The 21,819-nt window shown below is 46.5% G+C and overlaps 1 protein-coding gene across 7 annotated transcripts in view; it reads right to left on the bottom strand.

Moving 5' to 3' along the window:
• Positions 1-21,819, bottom strand: part of LOC135370301 (uncharacterized) — a 181,730-nt gene that overhangs the window by 48,250 nt on the left and 111,661 nt on the right. The window contains exon 1 of one of the 7 annotated variants that reach the window (XM_064604023.1): positions 4,645-4,832. The exons of 5 other annotated variants lie outside the window; for them this stretch is intronic. The gene's annotated coding sequence lies outside the window, so the exon portion shown is untranslated. Of the gene's footprint in view, positions 1-4,644; positions 4,833-21,819 lie in introns of those variants that run through there. One more of the 7 variants, XM_064604014.1, reaches the window with a different exon arrangement.

Below are 21,819 nucleotides of genomic sequence, written 5' to 3'. Positions count from 1 at the left end.
CAGTGTGCGACACTCTATCGAGATGGCAGCACATGTTCGAGACGCATGAAACTTTAATTTATTAAAAATCAACGGCTCAACCTTGTCCTAAAAAAAAATACGTCATTAACTAGAGAAAAGTTAAGAGAACACGCCAGTACCAATCATAAGATGATAGTTTAGAGCGTTCACTTGTCTTGTGCGAACGAAAATCGCCCATATAGATTTCTGAAGAAGTGATCCCCCCCTAAGGCTACGCAGCTATTATGCTTCAGTACTGTTTGCTTTTTCTTTGAACTTCTAGGTTCTGCAGGTGTCCAGATAAAAAGTCTCCTCATTTGCAAAAAAAAAAAAAAAAAAAAAAAACGAAAAACTTCGGCGTGTAATTGCTTTTCTGCAAATACCGGAAGGTTAACATGGGTGACATCGTTCCGTTCGTCTTTAAACGCTCTTTTCATTCATATAAGAGAGATTGTTGGAAAATCTCGTACGTATGCTTCCTAACGCGCGTTTAATGAGGGGTGGTAAGGCGAAAACACGCAAATTCGGTAGCGTATTTTCCGTATTCGCCCACTCGTGAGTCGTAACACTGTTCATATTCCTTAGTTTGAGGTAACTCGTTACTGTAACTAAGTTCCTTTTTTCGGTAACTTATAACTTAACTCGGTACTTTTGCGCCGTGGTAACTTTCAGAGGAACTCGTTCCTTTTTCAGGTAACTTTGCCGAAGTAACTTAAGTGGTTCCAAGTTACTTTTAATTCGCTTTTCACTCACGTCCACATATTTTCTTGCTTTTACTCCGGTTCCTTCATGGTATTTTATGCCATAAAGCGTGATACTGAATCAATGAGAGTATTCTATTCAGGAAGTAGGAACCGCTGCCATTGAAATGAAGCTGAACCATTGTGCGCCACATGGAGTAAGATGCGAAGCGTTCGAACTGTTGGACATAACGAAAACGATCTAAGCGTGTTGCACCCCTCGGCAGGCAACTCAAGGTCAAACTCAACTGCTCGCGCGCGCTGCACCTGTGTAGTGCTATTTTGTGTCCGAAGTAACTTGGAAGTAGCTCGTTCTTTTTTTTTAAGTAACTCCGTAACTGCGAGTTACACTTAAGGCTGAAGAACTTCGTTATTAACTTAGTTACATTTTCCACATGATAACTTAACTTGTAACGAGTTCTTTTTGACGGGTAACTTCTCTATGATATTCCTCACACATGTTATTCACGAAAAGCTCGCATAGCGTAGTGAAAAAAAAAATTCACTTCAGAAATGTTTGAAGTTCATTTTTGGGCTTCCCGCGCACACCTGCCGTGGCTGGTTCGTGACGAGCGCAGCGAGGACGGACAGCGGAATTTCGTCCCTTCGTGGCTTCATATTACATTTGAGATAGTTAAATTAAGTTCAAGTATCAATCTACAAATAGTTACGATCCGTAGGTCGGCATGAACCTCGGCCGTACGCGCAAAACACAAATTGAAAGCATCCACTGTCCTTAATAGACCTCTCCCTGTTTGTGAACAAATGACGTCATAGTGTTCGACAGAGCCACCAATTTGGTAGAGTTGAAGTATGAGAGAAGCTAGGGGCGAACAAGGTCACGCCCGAAAGCCACGGTCTTGAGGGGATTACGATGGTCCCTGAAAGGGACGCGAACTTTGGTCCTACTTTTCTTTCAATAGGAGGAGGAGGAGGAGGAGGAGTGTCGTTGGGAGGAACAGAGAGGTCTGCCTGCCTGATTAGGCGGCATGTTTCTCGGGAAGGGAAAGGTGGTGGAGAGGAGGAGAGGAAAGGGTGAAGTGGAAGACCGAGCGGAATCCGCTCGGGGGGAGGACAGCTGCGTCCAGTGGCCGACTTCAGGGGAACTGTGCCGGCATACGCCTATTACACATCTGAGGGAAACCCAGGAAAAACCCCAGACGGCACAGCCGGCCCGCGGATTCGAACCGCGGACCTCCCAGTCTCCAAGCGCACGCGTTACCGCTGCGCCACCGGAGCAAGTGGGCATTCGTGGAACCCACCCCTCCTTTTCCAATTCGTTTCGGTTTCAGTCTGTCTACCAACGTCATGATGACGTTTCTCGGGTAGAGGTTTATTGATAACAAACAGAAAAGGGGACATTCTAACAGTGGAAGGCTTTCTTTCTTTCCATGCACTCTTCGACGTTTTTGTCGTGTACACTTCACGAACGTCAACACCTGTTCATCCTGCTTTCCCCACGCGCTGGAAGTGTTCCCATTCTCTTTTTGTTTGGTTGTACGACACTTTGCCATGCCTTGCGCCGGCAGATGAAGCAGGTCAATACTGAACAGCTTCGCATTTCTAGTTACCTTATTTGACGTACATCTCAGGTTGTACAGTGTAGCATTGTGCTTAATTACGCCACCGACACTATCGAATCCACTCTTCCCGTGCAACGTCGCAGTAAACAACCCACTTTGCTGCTAGGTAGCTTTCGTTTCGTAATTCTTATCACTGCGTTATTTACCACCCTAGTCCGCAAAATAACGCGCGATCTGCGCTACGAACTCTGTTCATTACATGCCCTTACAAAGGAGCACCGAGGTTTTTGTGTTCTCACGCACAGCAGGAATAGAATGTATTCTGCCTAGACGAAGTGGCATGAAGGCAACAGGAGCGACGGAAAGAGGCGCTTTCACTACTTCTGCCGATCGCCTCTTCAATAACTACTCTGAGAGCGGATTATGTTTTACTGCTTTATGACACATGATCTCTGCCGCTCTGCAGGAAATACGCAGCTTTCAGTTCGCGCCTTGTGTGTGACCTTGTGTGACCTTCGTCAAATTACAGCACCGTAAAAATGCTACCGCGGGCTCTACTCTGCGCCGTACATGTTGCTGTGACGGACTACTTTTGAGTGCCCGCAACGGAATCTCGACCATTTCTGAATTTTTTTATTTTTTTTTCACTAAGCTATGCGAGCTTGTCACGAACAACATGTGAAAGAAATATGGATCACATCATCAGTGGGCGAATATAGGAAATACGACGCCGAAGTTGCGCGTTTTTGCCTTACCACCCCTTACTAAACGCGCGTCAGGAAGTACGTCCGAGATTTTCCAACAATATCCGTTATATGAATGGAAAGGGCGTTTAAAGACGAACAGAACGATGTCACACGTGTTAACCTTCTAGTATTTGCAGAAAATGGAGCAAATGAGGCGACTTTGCGATTTTGTATCTGGTCACCCGCAAAACCTATAGAACCTCAAAGATAGAGCAAACAGTACAACAGCACATAGGCAATAAGAGTAGTAAAATTTTACTACTAATAATGGTTATAATGATAAAATAATGGTAACGTAGATACGAGGCATGAAAATTGCGAGGAAGCGCACTGCTCGAAATGGTCTGTCTCGAAAATTATTAAAAAAACAACCATAACATATTTTCAGCTATTTGCCCCGACAATGTACTTCCTAAGCACTATAGGCTTCAATATATATTGGAACGAAAAAAATCCTGCCTAAATCTGCTTGAAATCACCCTATAGCAACTTGATAGTTCAGTCAAACACACAAGTCTCGAAACTGGTACCGATCAGCTGGCACTGCAATGACATGTGGTGGGTTGTGTAAGGCTACATGGCGAGCACATGTTTCTCATACCAACAAGCGTCATCAGGACGCGGACGAACAGTTTAATTTCACAGTGTGGCAATCACTGGCAAACTCTATCGAATGGCTGCTCGTGAAGAGTCTCGCCGTAACGCCATACCGGGATGCAACTCGGCAACAGGGATCCTGACTTCTACGTCGACTGACTCTCAAGCGGGTAAAATGCGTATGAGAAACCCACCGATGCACATTCTATACATGGGCTCGGTCTACCGATGCCGCTTCGCCCTCTTATCTGAAACGACAGACGACCTTAGAATACGCTAGAAACCCTTATACCCTTATCTACCCTTTATGCGGTATAGGTTGTATGAATGTTGAAGGCGTCGACCCCGACGGACCGTATCACAATGTTTTTGACCTTCGAACAGTACTGCCGCAACCCCCTTTTTCATCTTCAACGAAGCGGAAGAATACGATATTTGCATAATATACGAAGCGATAGTTTCCAAATTTCTTCCAAAGTGTCAAGCAGATTGAAAACCTGCTATTTCCAGTATAGGTGGCGTGCATATGACGTCACACCATAGCTTTACCCGTGCTTTTTCCCTCTTTCTGGTGAACCAGCGCACGTCAATGTACCCCACCTATACCTCTTTTCAAATACTTTTCTTAACATCGAATATAAATCTTGCTAATATATATCATACATAATGTTCCAGGAATGTTAAGTGTTTCCATCCCAAGCTTCATTCGTTATTTTGTCCTGGAGGTGGCCTTCAGTGCTCACTATACCTTTGACGAGACACTGGCTTCCACCTCCGTTAGGCTTAGCAGGGCCGCAGCTCTCCTATTGCGCGGTGCTTAAAATTATATTACGCAAATGCACATGAAAACGTTCTAGACCACGCCTTTTCATAATTATTACATTTCGCCCCTCGTGCACTCCAGTTCGTCATTTCACTTTGAAACGCGGGGGATACTGTGCCCATCAGGCAATGTTCTTGAACAACGTCAGAACATATCTAGGTCAGCGTGCATTCCAGCACTGAACACTCAATATGAATGCTGAAAACTACACTTACAAGTCACCACCTGCAAACAGTAGCAGTTTTCACGGGTTCTACTGTCGGGGCTAGGGATCGTGGACCTGCTCTGCCGGGTGGAAAACGGAATGTTTGTATGTTCTAGAAGGCGACACGAACGTGAGCACGCAGGTGACCTAGATGGACGATGATGATACGGATGGAAAAGACGACGAAGACGACAGGGTATCGAATCTTTCTGTCTTCCTCTTTCTCCGCGTGCCTTAGCCAGTGTTGTACGTAACGCCGTTACAAGTAACGGCGTTACAGTAATCGATACTTTTTTCGGTATCGGAGTGCGGATCGCGATACGTTTTTAAATCGGTATCGTAAAAGTATTTCCGTTACAAATTTACGGTAACGCGATCGTTACCGATACCGATACTTCCATTTCCTCACCGACCATATTTCATATTATTATTCATTGTCATTGGTCCGCCTAGCGCTCGACAAGAAGCCTGTGGAAACGTCTATACGTGCTCCGTAATGGGAATTATACCAAACACATGTTCACTTTTTTTTCGAACCTGGAGGAAATAACCAAGCTGCGCTCAACAAAAGAGTTGAGGTCAACGAACACAGGTCAACTCCTGGACAGTGCGCTCTGGATTCCACTGCTAAGCTGCCGTGTCGCACTGAGTCACGCTCACATTTGTACTGTGGTGTTGTAACTTCGGATAGGTTTTCTTGGTCATTGGACACCACGGTATGTGTGGGCCTGACACTAACGTAATTGTCATATCGGCCTCTGTCAGCTGCCGGAGAGACCACGGCCTGCTAGGATAGCAGAAGAAGACTTTGAGAACCAGCTACCGATAAAAGTCAAGCAAAGTGTCGAACTACATAATAAATATGATGTCCTTTTGCTGCAAAACTGTCTTCTCCCAATTTGCTATTATACAAATGGGGTGTATACGTATGCGAGATGTCTGTTGCATCAACTTCGTATTTTCAACAAAAGTATCGGGCAAGGTATCGCGTTACTATCTTTTAGTAACGGTAGCGGTACTCGTTACTTTAAGAAAGAAGTATCGATATCGGTATTTCGATACTTTTTTCTCAAGTAACGAGTATCGGTATCGCGATACCATATTTCGGTAGCGGGTACAACACTGGCCTTAGCCTATATGGTGAACTACCGTAATTTCACGGGTAGTTGCCGCGACTTATGCGCGTTCTTTTTTCTTTTTTTTCTTCTCTACGGGCGCTTTGCGGCTTATCCACCGGTGCGACTTATCTGATGACTATTTCTTCCTGGTATTTTTCCCATAATCCGGTTATAACGAAATGATTGACAGTGTCTCTGTAAGAGCACCGCCCAGCCGATGCACGAACAGTGCGTAACAGGGGCGCGTCCACATTTGAGTAGATTGATCTTCCTGATGCCTTCCCCCAAGCCGCTTTACCGAAAGTGGTGACAGTGATTCGTGTCTTCTGTAACACCACTGACCTATCCATGGATGAAAAACATGCTACAAGGGCACAATCCAATCTCGATAGAGCACTAGAACTGACTTCCCCTGTTGTACCCCATGCCGACTCCCGGAGTATGGACCACAGGGTTTATGGCCTTCTCTATGGTCTCCTTTGTCGCACAAATCAGTCGCGTGGTATTGCCCGCGGCTTATTTGCCAGAAAATTTTCAAAACGGGTGCTGCGGCTCGTCTGCGGTGCGGCTTATACGCGTGAAATTACGGTACTTACGGCGAATTCGGGTGGTCATTTCGTGGCAACTTTGTTTCGTTTCTTGAAAGATCCGGAGCACTCATGCTCGCTTGGACAAAGCGAAGCAATCTCGCATGTTCGCCTGGCGCATTCCAAAGCACCCGGAATTTGCCAGCTAGCACTTGTTCCGCCCGAACTCCATAAGACCGGGCAACAGGTTGCCCCACTAAATGCGGTGTCGTCACATCCGGACTGCAAGGGTGGCGATGCGGCCCGCGCGTCCGCAAGGTCACGTGGGTTAGCAGACGACGAAACAGGAAGACGAGGGACCGCGATGCCCCTATAGTCTGATCCAAGAGGCTAATACCGCTAGATTCCTGGCACTCATGTTAGGGTTGCAACGGTCACGTGATCCCAGAGCGGACAATTTCCGAGCGCTAGGCCACGTTGCCCATGAAATGGCCACCCGAATTCGCCATTAGCCTGCCAGGAAATCGTGCAGCAGCAACGCCATCTCCCACGTTCACTTCCGGTGCACTCTAAGAAAAAAAAGGAGTACTTTTACTCCTTTTGGGGACTAAATGCATTGCCACAAAAAATAGTCCCTTTCGGGAGTAAATGCACGGGAGTAAATTAATGTCACAGAGTGGAGACTGCATTTCAGGCGCTGTTGTAAGAGTCCCAAATGCATAATTCGTGTGCATGCATGAAAATACTTTGAAGCTAACCGTCGACCGTGATATATCGAGTGATATAAAATCTTGCGCCATACATATGGCACAATTTGCGAAGAAAGATGCGCTAACTGTTTTTTACTCTGTGTAACTGGAAAATTGCTACGTTGGCTGAGTTATATAGCCTTATGCCCTTCAAATTGACCAAGGGCACATAATGACGTAGACTGTTGCATTCAGGAGACCATTCGCGAAGTTCAGTGACAATTTGCAGTCCTGGAGAGTAAGTGTCTGGACTATATGTCGGGTCAGGGGACTAAAATGGGGAGTAATTGCAGACTAGGGGAGTAGAAGCTGCAATTACTCCCCGTTTTACTCCTTTTTTTCTTAGAGTGTGAGGGGTAAAGATACTCCCGCCTGCAACAAGAAAAAAAAAAGCGTCGTACGCGGAGTGCTCCCAGTGTTGTACGAAAACAGGGACGTCAGTGTGCATCGATGTTACATTTAAAAACATAAGATGATCGCTAAAGTAATTAAACATATTTAAAGCGAACCTGTGTAGCTGATAGTCAACGTGCCACCTATTTTGGGGTTGACTATTACGGTCTCGGTAAGCGACACTAACGTCCTCGCATACGAAACGGCGGAATAGAGGAAAGAGAGTGGGCAACCGCCTGGGCGAGGCTCCAAGCTTTGATGCCGGTAGCCGTCCCTCTCCTTTCTCTCTCGCACTCCTTCTATCAAGGCAAAAACGAACGAAGAGCGAACCAAAGGACCAATGAAACGCGAGTGCGCAATGCCATTTGGTTGGAAGCGGCCGTGGGGCATGCATGCACGCTCGAGCCAGTGCAACTTTCTACGCACGAAAACAATCAGTTGAATTCGCTATAAAGCAGGTTCCTTATCAGACGTCGTCAAAGACGGAGTGCTGACACGCGACGTTTCAAATTACGCTATCTTTGGGGCCTCAATAGTGAGTTTTAGCAGACCGTTGATAACGTGGCTAGCGTCGAACCATATCAACCGGAACTAATCAGTGGACAAGATTCTGAGTCACGCACCACTGTGATTGGTTCCAATAGGGACGATGACCTTATCAGCGGTATACTAAAACTCACTAATGACTTCTCTGGTGGTCATATTCCCTTGTCGCACGGGCAGTCGGTAAAGGGTAATTGACAGTAATTTAGGTCAATTAAATTAAATGAACTTACATATAGTAATTGAAAGCGTCGAACCGGAAGTTAAGTATAGACCGGAAGTGGTGTTTAAAACGGTAGTGGACAACATGAAGTTTGGTTTAGACCGGAAGTGAAAACCTGAAGTCAAGCATGGACAGGAAAAGGCGCTTAATGCTCACGCATTTCTCTCGCATTTATTAAATTATGTGTCTCCAGAAAGTTACCAAGGCGAACCTAACTAAGCTCTTCCGTAACTTTCGAAAATACGGGTAGAATAGCAATTGGGCGGTAGTTTTTCATTTCGTTTTTCTCCCCTTCTTTACGCAGCACTGTGACCTTCGCAGTCTGCATTAAATTTTGAAATACCAGCGGCACGGCCGAGTGGGCTAAGGCGTCCGCTCGTTGGTGGTAACCAAGGTCGTGCTGTAGACTGGGAGGTGGTGGGTTCGAATCCTACCGCCGGCTGTGCTGTCTGAGGTTTTCCCTGGGTTTTCCGAAGACTTTCCAGACGAATGTCGGTACAGTTCCCCCTGAAGTCGGCCCAGGACGCATACTAATCCCCCTGTCCCCCACTCCTTCCTGCTCTCCTCTCTCCGTCTGTCCACATCTGTACGCCGCTCATAGCCACAGTTGCTTCGCGGTGCTAACACGCAATCAAAAAAAAAAAAAGGAAATGTTCCTGAAAACGAACCTAATTTGTATACTAAGACCTGACAAGACAAATTAAAAACCTACTAAGACATAGACCTACAGACCTGTATATTACCTGCCTATGTAAAGACCCGTATATTATCTGCTTATTGTATTCTTCTTGGAAACAAACGAACACATCACATATGATAATGGGCACACTAAATAATTTGCAAGCATATTTAGTTGGTTGGATTTGAACGCCTTCAACGTGTTATTGAGATTCATTATTGTATGGTATATAATTCATTCTCACAAGTCCGTGAGAACCAGTTCTTTCCAGTTGAGAACCAGTTATTTTTCCCCTTTTTTCCTGGGAATAGCAAGCCGCCATACCGGTGGCTAACCTTTCCCTCTTATTTTTTTATATATAATAAACATATTCCCCCCCCCCCTCTCACCAGTCAGTTGCAGAAACATGGTATTACTGTTACGACTAATATCGTTCATGGGCTGTCGATTATAACCACATAAGCAAGGTTTCCCTGTAGAACGTTAACAGAATAGTTAAACATTCAACATATCAGCCAGTATTAATCAATCATTTCTTGAATTCCGCTGGTGTATTTCGGACGACTAATTATACTTCGTAAGTGTCTCCAGGTTGTTTCTGAATTGTTAACGGATGACTCATTGAATATGTTATGGTAATAGCTAGGCTAATTTGGCTTTTCCAAGACCAGAGTTTAAGTGATAACGAAAACTCTTAAACTCAGGTAATTTAGAAGGACCCATGCTTTTTAAAAATGCGCCATACAATGCATACTTTTTACGCATCAGAGAAAGCAACTGCCGTGTTATCCATTGTTTCCTTGCACGATTTGCAGACAGTGCCTATAAATGCAATTTTTTTGTGCCGAAATCGGGATTTGTACACTCTAAATCTTTTCACACCTTTAATGGTGTAATAGCGTGCATGGCGCACGCCTTTTTAGGTGTAATTTTCGTAACACCATAATGGAGCACGGTTTTGCACAGATTTTCTTTACTCGAGTGTTGTCTGTCCTCCAAGAATTCAGTCTTGCAACATCTCAACATTGTTCAACAGTATTGTAGACACTTGCGCGTGCTCGATTATCGATAGCGATGCATATATGCATTAGCTCGTACCTACGATATCCAAGACATAATGAAAGCAAGATTTGCACTGACACTTGATCTTTAGTAATGCTTTCCAAATTTTGTAAAATATCACCCTGGAGGTGCAATGTTACGCAACCAGGTTGAATGTTCATAGAGCACACCTTTAAAGGTGTGAAAAAGTTTACAGTGTAGAGCTTCTTATAGGGTCTTTTGTTGCCTAAAACTCCGGTCGCAGCTCGGCAATTCGACTCACGATAACTCACGATCACAGACATCTAATACAGAGTGCGCTCATTTCACTCGCACGCGTTCTCAGTGATACTCGTACGTTCACGATATCACAAAGCGTGATTATGGGTCATTACTGGCGCACTCGTGTGATAGCGATAACAACACACCTGCCACCCCACAGCGAGAACGGCTGACGTTATCGCTCATATGATACCGGAGCGCTCTGTGAGAGAAAACAACAACTATTTCATTTTTTTAGGGGGAGGAGGGGTATGTTATCAAAAATAGCGACAGTCTATATATTGGTTTTAAATTCTGACATACAGAAATTACAATAAAAGCAGACTTCTAGTCCTCGGCACAGGAACGACAAAAATAATAATAATAGTAATAATAATAATAATAATAATAAGAATAAGCTATGAAAGCTCACCACACGGCACCCCAGTATTTAGCATCCCTCGCTGTAGATGGGGTGTCTAATGGTACATTTATGCTGCAGCATCGCTGCTGGCACATGGCACATCGCTGTTTGGCGATGACGAAACAAACACATGTATCTCTGTGGGCGCGTTCATGCTGCAGCATCGCTGCTTGCCAAAGATGCACGCCATGATCATCGCCACAACAATGCTGCCAAACATGTTTGAACATGCCCGGGGACTACCTGATTTCTGGCGATGACAGGTCAAACACAGAGCTTTCTGTTGGTGCATTTACCCTGCAGCCTGGCTGCTCGCTTATCCTCGCCGCTGCTTGCCGCTCTGCTCGCTGCACCTAGGAATGTAAACATGTTTGTCTTCCTGGTATCATTGATGACTGGCGTCTTGAAATCCGACCTGCGATTGGTTGTGATGAAGTCGGTTTCCATCCTTCCACAGTGAACGCTGCTAGGCGACTGATATAGCGAAAGCGAGCAGCATCTTGAGCAATCTGCAGGGTAAACGCACCCTAGCGGTTATGCGAGCAGCGATGTGCTTGAAGCTGCAGCGAGCAGCGAGCAGCGATGCTGCAGCATAAATGTACCCTAAGAAACTTGTCCCCTGCCATCAAGTTGCTGGCGTTCTCAGCCGCGTTCGAACCCGGGATCTCGGTATCCAAAGGCGAGCACGCTGCCGACTGGGCCACCGAGGCCGGTAACGACCAAAACGAGTGCAATTCTAGAACAACGTTACGTGTAGCAAGGTACAGTGACATTAGTTAGTGAGTTTTAGCGTGTCGTTACTCTATCGCCTTTGCGAACGGAAGAGATAGCGTTGATGGTTCCGCGCAATGCGCGAAGCTCTCTTTATGTTTTGCGCGTGCGCAGAATCACCAACGCTATCTCTCACGTACGCGAAGGCGATACAGTACGATACACTAAAACTCTCTACTGTGCCGCGGCTTTGTCGCCGGCTCCGGAAATATCGCGCTGCAAACGTTTAATAGTGATTTGCATTCCACAAGTGACATGCGGGAGAGTTTGCGCACACATAAACTACAGCTCGTTTTCCCGTCGTATTTAATCCTTATGCCGCGGAATTTAATCCTTATGCCGTCGCTTTTAATCCTTGTTTCGCTAGATTTAATCCTCATGCCGCCACTTTTAATTCTTATACCGTGGGATTTAATCCTTCTTCTGTATAATTAAATTCCGCTGGATTGAACCCAGCGAAATGAGGATTAAATTCCACGGTATAAGGATTAAATTCGGCGCTATAAGGATTAAATACGACGGGAAAACCTGTAGTGCTCTGGAGACAGGGCAAATTGTGAGTTTCTTAAAAGCTTCAAGCAAAGAGCACCGGCCTTTAAAGCGCCGCAGCTTGTGATGGCACACTCAGGAAATTATTACATGAATTATTACATACGCGCGATTTCGTAGTCCGGTTCTATTGCGGTTACTGTGTCGTACCGCGGCGGGGAGTCACAGTGTGATCGCACTGCTCGGACCAGCGCGATAAGATCACAACTGAGCGCAACGGTAACAACTGTCCTCCTCTATGCCGCATCAGCATTTGATAAGATATCATAAGGCATCAGCCTAAGGTAATCGCGAGTGCCTTGTCGAAATGATTGCAATCACGTCAGACTCATCGCTTCGGTGATTGTGACTGTGCACATCGTAATTTATCGCACTCGTTAGTCTTTTTCCCGAGGTCTGGCTATATATCACTAGAGTCACTAAATTGGCTACGCGTCAGAGTATGAACACTGAGGCAAAAGGGCGAGTTGGGGGCCGCCATGTTGTTTCCACTTGACCTCCAGCGCCATCCATGGAGCACTCTTCGAAGTTGTTACCTTCTTCCAGTGCCGAGCTTCATCTTCATCTATTTCTATTTTCGAAGTAGACGTGGCGCTGGAGGCCAAACGGAAACAACATGGCGGTTCCAACTCGTCACTTTTGCCTCAGTGTCGATACTCTGAAGTGTAGCTTATTTAGTGACTCTATATATCACTTATGGCCTTGCGTATCACGCGGCAAGATTATTAGAGGCTGGCAAGTAAAGTTGCCGTGACGAAACGGAGGAAAAAAAGTTGGCTACATTGTGATTATACGTGAAGCTTTTGCAATTAAGCGGCCTTCATTGTGTAGAGTTTGCATAACCAGGCATTTGGGCCCTCGAGTTGCTGACGTCACGCGGGATACAACGCGGAACAGGTCCTTCGAAATGCCCCCACCCCCCACCCCTCCACAAAAGAAAAAAAGAAGAGGAACAAAGCAAATCACTCAATATGTCAGACAAAATTTACTCACAAGCGAAGCTCCCGCATGCTTCCGAACACTGGCTATTCTTGAGCAAAAAAAGGAAAGCAACGAAAGTGTCGTGCGCAATCTAAAGCCAAGCGGTACTGTCAACGGCACGTATGTAGTGCACGTCACCCCTTTTGCAAACGTCGCAAAATTACGAAACCGCATGCGCATATCGAAGCCGCCACCTGCGTCGGAAACCTTTACGGGTAATGTAAGAAGAATAAACAATGTGCACATTAGTAGTAAGTATAGCACTGACATTTTGCGAACCTCACCTGTCGGAGCTCACTGACCTTAATGAAGACCGACTACATATGTTACTGACATGTCTGACAGTAGAAAAGAAAAAAAAAAGACAAAGAATAACGCACACAAACAGGCGATGCATCCCTGTAATTGCTTCTTCTGATGAGCCCACGCTCCTTCAAACATTAATTCCATGTGACGGAAGTTGTTTTCCTGGGGTCACGTCATTACCACATGTTTACAGGGAGCTACGGAAAAGTACAATAGATACTCGGTCATGTGCACGAAACGTTGACGTCAAAGTCTTGTAGGTGAGACTAGAGTGACTTCAGGGGAGACGTCTGAAGAGTGTATAGTGTATAAATCCAATCGAGCTTACGATTGGCAATTTCGTTCAGGTACGAGGCAGAGCTAAAAGGTAACTGCCATTTGCTTTTTGCAGCGCAGAAGATAGCGTTAAGAATTCGCGTTGTTCGCCAAATCGACATCGCACAGCGGTGAAACTCGGGACTAGCCGATCAAGGTACACACGGCCGACCACGCGTTCACTTGCGGAGAGGGTGCTGCTTGTCGCGTGGGTCGTTGAGCTGCACCTGTATCTTGCTGTTGAAATCATGGATGAAGGAAACAGTGCAGACAACAACCAGCAAACCAAACCAAACGACTTCTGTTCTGTGCCACAATGCGACTTCGCGCCCGGAGGGCACAGCCAGTTTGTCTTTCCGCGTTTTCTTCTTTCCACACACCAAAATACCGTATACTTTGACGCATCGTCGGAAGAGATGGATTGAGCGGCTTAAAATCAGCAAGCCTGTTACATCGGCAATGCTTGTGTATGTGGCGGAGCTCTTGGAGCGGTATACTGCCTACCAGGGTTGTGCAGTTGTCATTCCGGAGTTGGAATGATTCCGGAATCATTATAGTTTTATCAGAGCTCGGAATGGAATTCGAATGGAATGTCGGAAGATGTCCTGGGAATGGAATGGGAACGGAATTAGGCTTTTTTTTTCACAGATTGGAATTGGAAAGGTGAATGGTCTGGGTAACCCGTTGGTATAGTTTTGGTTTGAACCCGCTGGTGTCTGCCCTCGTGCCCTTTGTACACATGCACCGCACCTACACATGGACAAGGGCGAAATAACCTTGTCTTTGAGCATTTTCTGTGCTGGGTAATGTCAATCGCCGCTTGCACCGCTGGGCTATACAGTACACTCTTAAAAATGAACTTCACCACATAGCACGCTCCTAGCCAACCATCATGCCGAATGACAACGTTCTCGCCCCTGATTTGTTGAAAACGGGAGGAGGAGCCTATTTTGTGCCGTGCATAATGGACACAAAATAGGCTCCTCCTTCCGTTTTCAGCAAATCAGGGGCGAGAACGTTCACGAGTTCATTTTTAAGAGTGTACGGTTACCGGTCCCCTTTTCGTTTATTGGTGGAATTCAAGGAACGGAATGGGATTGCCAAGCTATCTGAGGAGTGGAAATTGACCATACCTTTTCATTTCGAGGGACTGAAAGGAATGGAATTTTCACAAATTTCCATTCCTCGGAATGGAATGGATGACCGAATTCTGTAACCCTGCTGCCTACATACATATCAGATGAACGTCCTTGCTTTTTCTTTTTTTTTTTTGTTTGTGAAGCACACTAATTTGCAGCTCACCTCAGGAAGGGAAGCAAAACAGAACAAGTTTGTTTGAAACTTGAGTCATTAAGTGCAAGAAAGCGCAAGGGATAGCACGAAAACGTATATACGTATTTGAAAGAGCGCGTCAAATCACTTGGGAAAGAATGCAGAAAGAATATGACGCTTCATTAAGGTTTCGCCCCCAAAAAATGCGCACCAGTGACACATGTGTATCCTAAACTAAATTCTAAACTACATTCGTGCATGCGCTACACACTTAGAAGATCTTATCTGTAAGAGAGCATCAGCACAGATATTGTGTGCTTACGTGTCTCCGATATCCCCGCAGCGCAGGACACTTGCGCGCTGGTTGCTCTTTCGGCCTGGCACCCGGTAAACGTGAAATTCACCTTCACGAAGTGTGGTTGATCAAGTACACCGGAACTTCGAAGATAATACGCGACAACTGTAGCCTTCTGTTTGGACAACTCGGTTACGCCTGCCGGAAGCATATGAGCAGCGTTTAAAGGAACATCGAAAGCGCTTTAGTCACGATCATTTTTTTTTCAAACAAGCCGTTAACCTGACTGCTAAAAGGCACCATGCGAAGTGATTCACTTGACAGATGCATACATATCGCGAAATTCGATTTTGAAAATCGCGACCGCGCGCAACGGCGGCAATGCCCGCAACTAGCCGCCAGTGTCGCTTTGACGTCATCGCGGTGCAACGCTCTAACTGGTTTGTTTGTTTGGAGAAGCGTCGTCTGCTACACAGAGAGAGAGAGAACTCGGAGTAGACATAAAAAAGAAAAAAAGAAAGTGCGAAGAGCGCCGGGCCCGATTGGAGCGCGGTCTCTCTTGTAACCACGATGACATCACAATCCTCCTCCTTCTCGTTTCGACCTGCAGAGCGAGTCGAGCGGGAATGCGCGCGTCGATGTTCGAGGGCGTTTTATTCCAAGATAAATACTGCGTAAAGATAATTTTTGTGTGTGTTGTGTTGTCACGTCAAGCTGCGCCCTTTCATAATTCGCCAGAAACAGAAAATATTTTGGATGGCTTTCTGGGCTCCATTAAAGGAGGTAAGAACTCCTATCTGCATGTATCTAGTTAGGGGTTTAATAGATGTAATATTGTTCTTCTACGCTTCATAATTATATTTACAATTTATTGTTCAATTCTTCTCCTTCATAACTTGTGCACCGTTAATACAAAAACGCACTCTCTTTCGTATTCGGGCGAGTAGACGCACCGCCGTCCGGATATCTCTATCCATCGTTACATCATCTGAAGAATTGTAGCACCCAATCAGACGCCAACGCGGAGGTACACATAACGTTCTGCGTTACCCACTTCAAGATGAACTTCACTACATTGCACGCTCCTAGCCAACCATCATCCCGAATGACAACGTTCTCGTCTCTGATTTGTTGAAAACGGGAGGCGTACCCCATTCTGTAGCCGCGCATAATAGATACGTAACAGGCTCCGCCTCTCGTTATCAACAAATCATGTGCAAGAACGTTGTCATTCGGGATGATGATTGGTTAGGAGCGTGCTATGTGCTGGAGGTACGCACCTATCAGACTCACCTATACAAAAGGTGTCACGGGCAACACGTTGAAATCGCCGTTCGGAGCCGACACAGTCGGTGGGGTCGCTTGGTACAGTTCATAGCTCCTTTAACACCTGTTCGCCTTCAATGCATCGAGAATCAACATTGCGATTCAGATATCTCAAAACTTACCGCTTACCGAAACTAAGCGACAACCTGGATGCGTGCACCATGTTGGAGTTTAGATGCACCACCTACAGGTCACGCAAAACGCGAATAGACGACCACTGAGACGATGTAGACGGGACGAGCGATTACTTACAACTAACTTTATTTGGCATGAGCCGAAGACATAAAGGTTCAAAGAAGCAAGAGTACAACCGGTTCAGTCCGGTGTCTGTAATCAAGCAACAAGTTTATCTCTTGTCAGCCTTCCAGAAAGCTCATTTCCATCTTGTGCACGTATATCGACGTGTCACATACAGGTTTTTCCCACAGTTTTCTCATATGATAAGCTTCTACTATCTCCCGTGCCGTCCCATCCCTGCTCCTGCACAATATTCTTGACTCAATTGAACTTGGTTTGCATGCGCAGCTTTTACAGTGGGCGGGCAGATGTACGAGGGTCGTGTAACATAACTGTACCAACGTTCTCGTAACAACGTGCATTTGCTTTGTGATTGCATATTATTAGAGACATCATAAAAAGTACTTTACCGCTTTTCAACACAGTCCTCCCGCATGACGGCTTGCCAAATCGCCGTGGGCAGGGCGAAACCGCGAAGTGCACTGTGGGGCTGGAGCTGGAGCACATTCTTCTTCATTGCCCCCACTACCAACCTTCCCGAGCCGCACTCTCCGAGTCTCTTAGTCAGCTGGACTCTCGAAGCTGGACGCTCCCTCCTCCCTATCGAAATTGCTTGGTCCCTGGCCCAATCCAGCCCAGCAACGATCCGCGCTCAAAGCTCTTTTGACATTTCTGGACACCATCGGACTTCGATCGTTACTGTGAAGGGGCTTGTAGCAGTGCAGCAGATGTAGCAGTGCAGCACCTTCATCCACATCGCTACTGGTGCGAGGCACCATCTCACGAGCACGATCATTAAAGCATCAGTTGGGCTCTCGCCACTAACCGGACGTCGAACGTAAGGATCGAACATCGTCCTTAACCGCCATGTCCGTCGACCATCAAGCCCACCCGCCGCCTCCATCTAACCCATGTTTATCTGCGGTGGTTGTCAAGTTACCACAATTTTTTGACCGCAACCCGGCCGTGTGGTTCATCCAAGCGGAGGCGCAATTTCATCTCGCTGGCGTAACATCACAACTGACGAAATTTTACCACGTCACCTCCCCCCTCACCCCAACTGCGGCCGATGAGGTGTACGACGTCCTCGCCAACCGCGCCTTACGACCAGCTCAAGCAATCCCTCCTGCAACGCACCATCTCCTCCAGCCGGTCCCGCCTTCAACAACTGCTATCCGCTGAAGAGCTGGGAGACCGCCGCCCCACACAGCTACTTCGCCGAATGCGGCAGCTGCTTGGCGACAATTCCGCTACCATGGACGACGTTCTTCTCCGTGAATTATTTTTACAACGTCTGCCACAGAACGTTCAAATGGTTCTGGCAACAGCAGCGAACATGTCACTCGACCAGCTGGCTACGCTCGCAGATGCGGTTGTTGAGGTCGCCACACCGTCCATCGCTGCCACCGCTGCACCACAACACACCGTTCTTCCAACACCGTCTGCAGCGGCAAGCCCTTCTGGCTCTCCGCAATTAGAAGACCTTTCCCGCGAGTTCCGCGCGCTTGCCTCTCTAATTGCAGCATCACATGCTCCACCGCAGCAAACTCGTCAACCCTACCGTCGCCGCCGTTTCGGTCGGAGTCCACTGCGCTATTCTCTGCTCTTCTGCGTTTACCTCAGACAGTTGCAGTTGCATCAGAACAGACCTTCATCCACATCGCTCCTGGTGCGAGGCACCATCTCACGAGTACGATCATTAAAGCATCAGCTGGGCTCTCGCCACTAACCGAACAGGTTGTCGTTCTATAGAGCTCCCAACAGGCTCATTATTTTATTCCCCACATCCCCACCAGCAATGGGGTAGTGTATCGCCTCCGGCGATGAATCTCCCCACTCTCCGTCTCAAAATAAAGTTGTTGTTGTTGTTGCTCAAACTCATCCATTGCACTCCTCATGCACTTGCGCATCCGGTCCACAAGTCCATTCCGGATAGACACGGAAACAGCAACGTGACCAAGAAGAAGAAAAATGAATATATAAATTCAAATTAGGAGTAGATTTACACGTAAGGTTAAGAAGAAGAAGAAAAAAGAGACTCGTACATCCCGATGATTTGGTTTCACGTTTTGCCTGGTACGAGACAAAATCGTCTTCGTTAATAACACATTCACCTTACCCGCACCTTAGCCGACCTCCATGGTGCGTTTTGCTTGCGTAAAAGCGGAGTTTTCACGCAGAGCGCGAAATTTTGTACTGTTGGAGACACGGGGGGAGGGGGGATATGTTTGTTAAAGATAATGGAAAGGGGACACCTGCGACGTACTGTTGGGGACACGGTTGTCTAAAATCTCCAGCCTGTAGCGGAGCAGTCCCTTATCGGCGATGTCGCGCACGAAGGAACTGCTCTTCCTAGCCACAGGGGCGGCATCCAATGTATTCCTCCGTAGACGAAAGCGTGCTGGGCGAACGCAATGCATCCTGGACAGGTCCTGGTCGCACGTCACAGCAAACGTCAAGGCGCACGTGACCTTAAAGATGGCGGCGCCCGTGATCGGCGGCCAAACCGTTTGTAAACAATGCGGTTGTTGTTTCTGGACGACGTTTTGGATGTTTTTCGATCACGGGAATTATTTTTATCCGATAATCTCGCAGTAAAACGCGCAGTTTTGCACACAAAGCCTCGTATTGTTGACTTCCAAAGATGTGATGACGACTGCGCGTTAGGACTTACCGAGCCGATGCCATGTACTTAAACTAAGGAGAAATGGGCTACCATGTTGCGGAAGAAGCACCGCATAGTTTACGCTGGCAAAATACGTTCATCTCTTGGCGTTATGACGACGGAAATATGTCGGTAAGCGGCAAAAGGACATATAAACAAAGTCACATGACCTGAAAATGACGTTTTCTATGACGTGCGACCAGGACAAGATGGCAGTTTTGCCAAGAGCACCCGCTTGAGGGTAGTAACAACAATGGCGGGTTTGTGTCACCCCTGTGTTCCTAGCAGACGACCCAGACGACGCTGAGAATGCGATAGTACTCTCTCCCGACAGGCGGCGCTGCATGGCCTTACCTCGGAGACTGTAATGGTATAGTTCCTTCGTGCGCGACGTCGCCGATAGGGGACTGCTCGGCCACGGGCTGGAGATTTTAGACCAACCGTGTCCCCAACAGTACGTCGCAGGTGCTCGTAGCGCGTGATTCATTGCATCAGAACAGAGCATTGCACTTTTGCTCACCAAATGCATTACAATGTAACGTACACACACACACACACAAAGAACTTTTCAAGACGGAATAGGAAGGAGTTGGAGAATGTCGCCAACACTTCCTAAAGCACATACGCTATAAACCCGCTGTGCACGTGCGTACGGGATTTGCGCCCCGTGCGGTTCGACAGGCGTATTTTGTCACGATATGTGGCCACGCAGAGTTTTACGCAGCGCGATATAGAAACACGCACCATGGTGGGCCGGCCTTAAAGGAAAACTTTCACAAATCAGTAACCTAACATGGCACAGGGAGAACACTATGCTGTGTGACGGCGACGGTGGCCGACAACCATGCCGGGCGACGTACGACAGTAATCTTTAGTGCAGAGAACCAAAAATATATTTAAAAAAAAAGAAACGGGAGTTTCCCTGCTGATGCAATGAGGAGTAATGTGATTGGAATCGTTGAACTTCTAAGAAAATGCGGGAATAATTTTAAATTGCGCGTAACGGTTTGCAGATATGGGTCAAACGTAGGAGCACGACTGCAATGAGTTATGATCTAATGGTAGAGAGGATAACGCGCTGTAGGGTTTGGCGTGAAGAAAAACTTTGGGGCCACACCATGAGTATCACACATAACGACCTCGCAACAGAGATGCATGGTATGAAAGTGAAGGAACCGCAAGCACAAAGTTTGTCCCTCAATGGAATCACTAGTCTTTCCAAAGTTGGAATATGCAGCCTCCGTATGCGATATACTGATGGCATAATTTCGAACTCAACAGATGCAGTACAAGATAGGGCAGCCCGATTCTTATTCGGTAATTACACGCTCTAAATACCCGCAGCGACAGTGTCACTGCTATGAAACATAACCTCAAATCTGCTTTCTACCCCGCAGAACAATAACTCGTCTCTGTTTGTTACACAAAGCTTATTGCCATCAGAATTACATTTGAGCAGTGATGGCCATTAACTACTTCTACAGTAGTTTAACTATAACTACTAACTACTTCGCGATGGAGTAGTTTAACTAGTAGTTCAACTACTTTTCAGGGGAGGTAGTTAAAACTACTTCTTTAACTACTACAATGTATCTTAACTACATCCATAATTACGTAACGTTGTCCATCAACACCAATCCCATTCTATAGTGTTCTTGGACACCGAAACAGGAATCACAAGCAGCGATAAAAGTGAAGATTTAGTACACATGCACGGCACAATTGCTCTGCACCTCCGTTCTCATCAAACAAGTAGATCGAGGTAAAAGTCGGAAGCACAATCGTGCCGCAAAACTTGCGGCAAAATCGGAAGTAGTTGGCGCCTGCAGTAACCTAACTACTGTAGTTAACTACTCAAAATAGTAGTTTAACTAGTAGTTGCCACTACATTTCTGCAAGTAGTTGATAACTACTTTTTAACTACAATCAGGTAGTTTAACTAGTAGTTTAACTACATGTAGTTAATTACTGGCCATCACTGCATTTGAGAACCTCGTTAATTCAACAGCCTGCATATACCTCTCAGCTCTCTACCAATCACCCGCAAAAAGTGGGCATTCCCTCATGCTCAACAAGGTCATTTCGCGATTCCTTTCTGCCTCGTACATCGCCGGAGTGGAACCGCCTTCCCGGTGCCATTACCTCCATTAAGTTACGAGCCCCCAAAAAAGGAGGCTCGACCTGTCGATTAAAATTATGCGCTTTTCATTTGCTGTTGTTTTCTATGGGAGGTGCCATGACACCCATTATTTACCGAAAATGGCGGCGTATCTGGTAGCGACGCATACTAGCCCTCCCTGTCCCCCACTCCTTCCTGCTGTCCTCTCTCCGCCTGTCCACGTCTGTACGCCGCTCATAGCCACAGTTGCTTCGCGGTGCTAACACGGAATAAAAACAAAGAAACCATTACCTCAGTGTAACATGTTCAACATTGCTTCAGTAACATCATTGCAACGTTAGCTTTACGCAGTCTTTGAAACATAGCATGACCATTGAAGTTTATCGATACA

This window comes from Ornithodoros turicata, chromosome 10 (genome assembly GCF_037126465.1).
Source record: "Ornithodoros turicata isolate Travis chromosome 10, ASM3712646v1, whole genome shotgun sequence".
Classification (NCBI taxonomy): domain Eukaryota; kingdom Metazoa; phylum Arthropoda; class Arachnida; order Ixodida; family Argasidae; genus Ornithodoros; species Ornithodoros turicata.
This window is presented reverse-complemented; position numbering and strand designations above follow the sequence as displayed.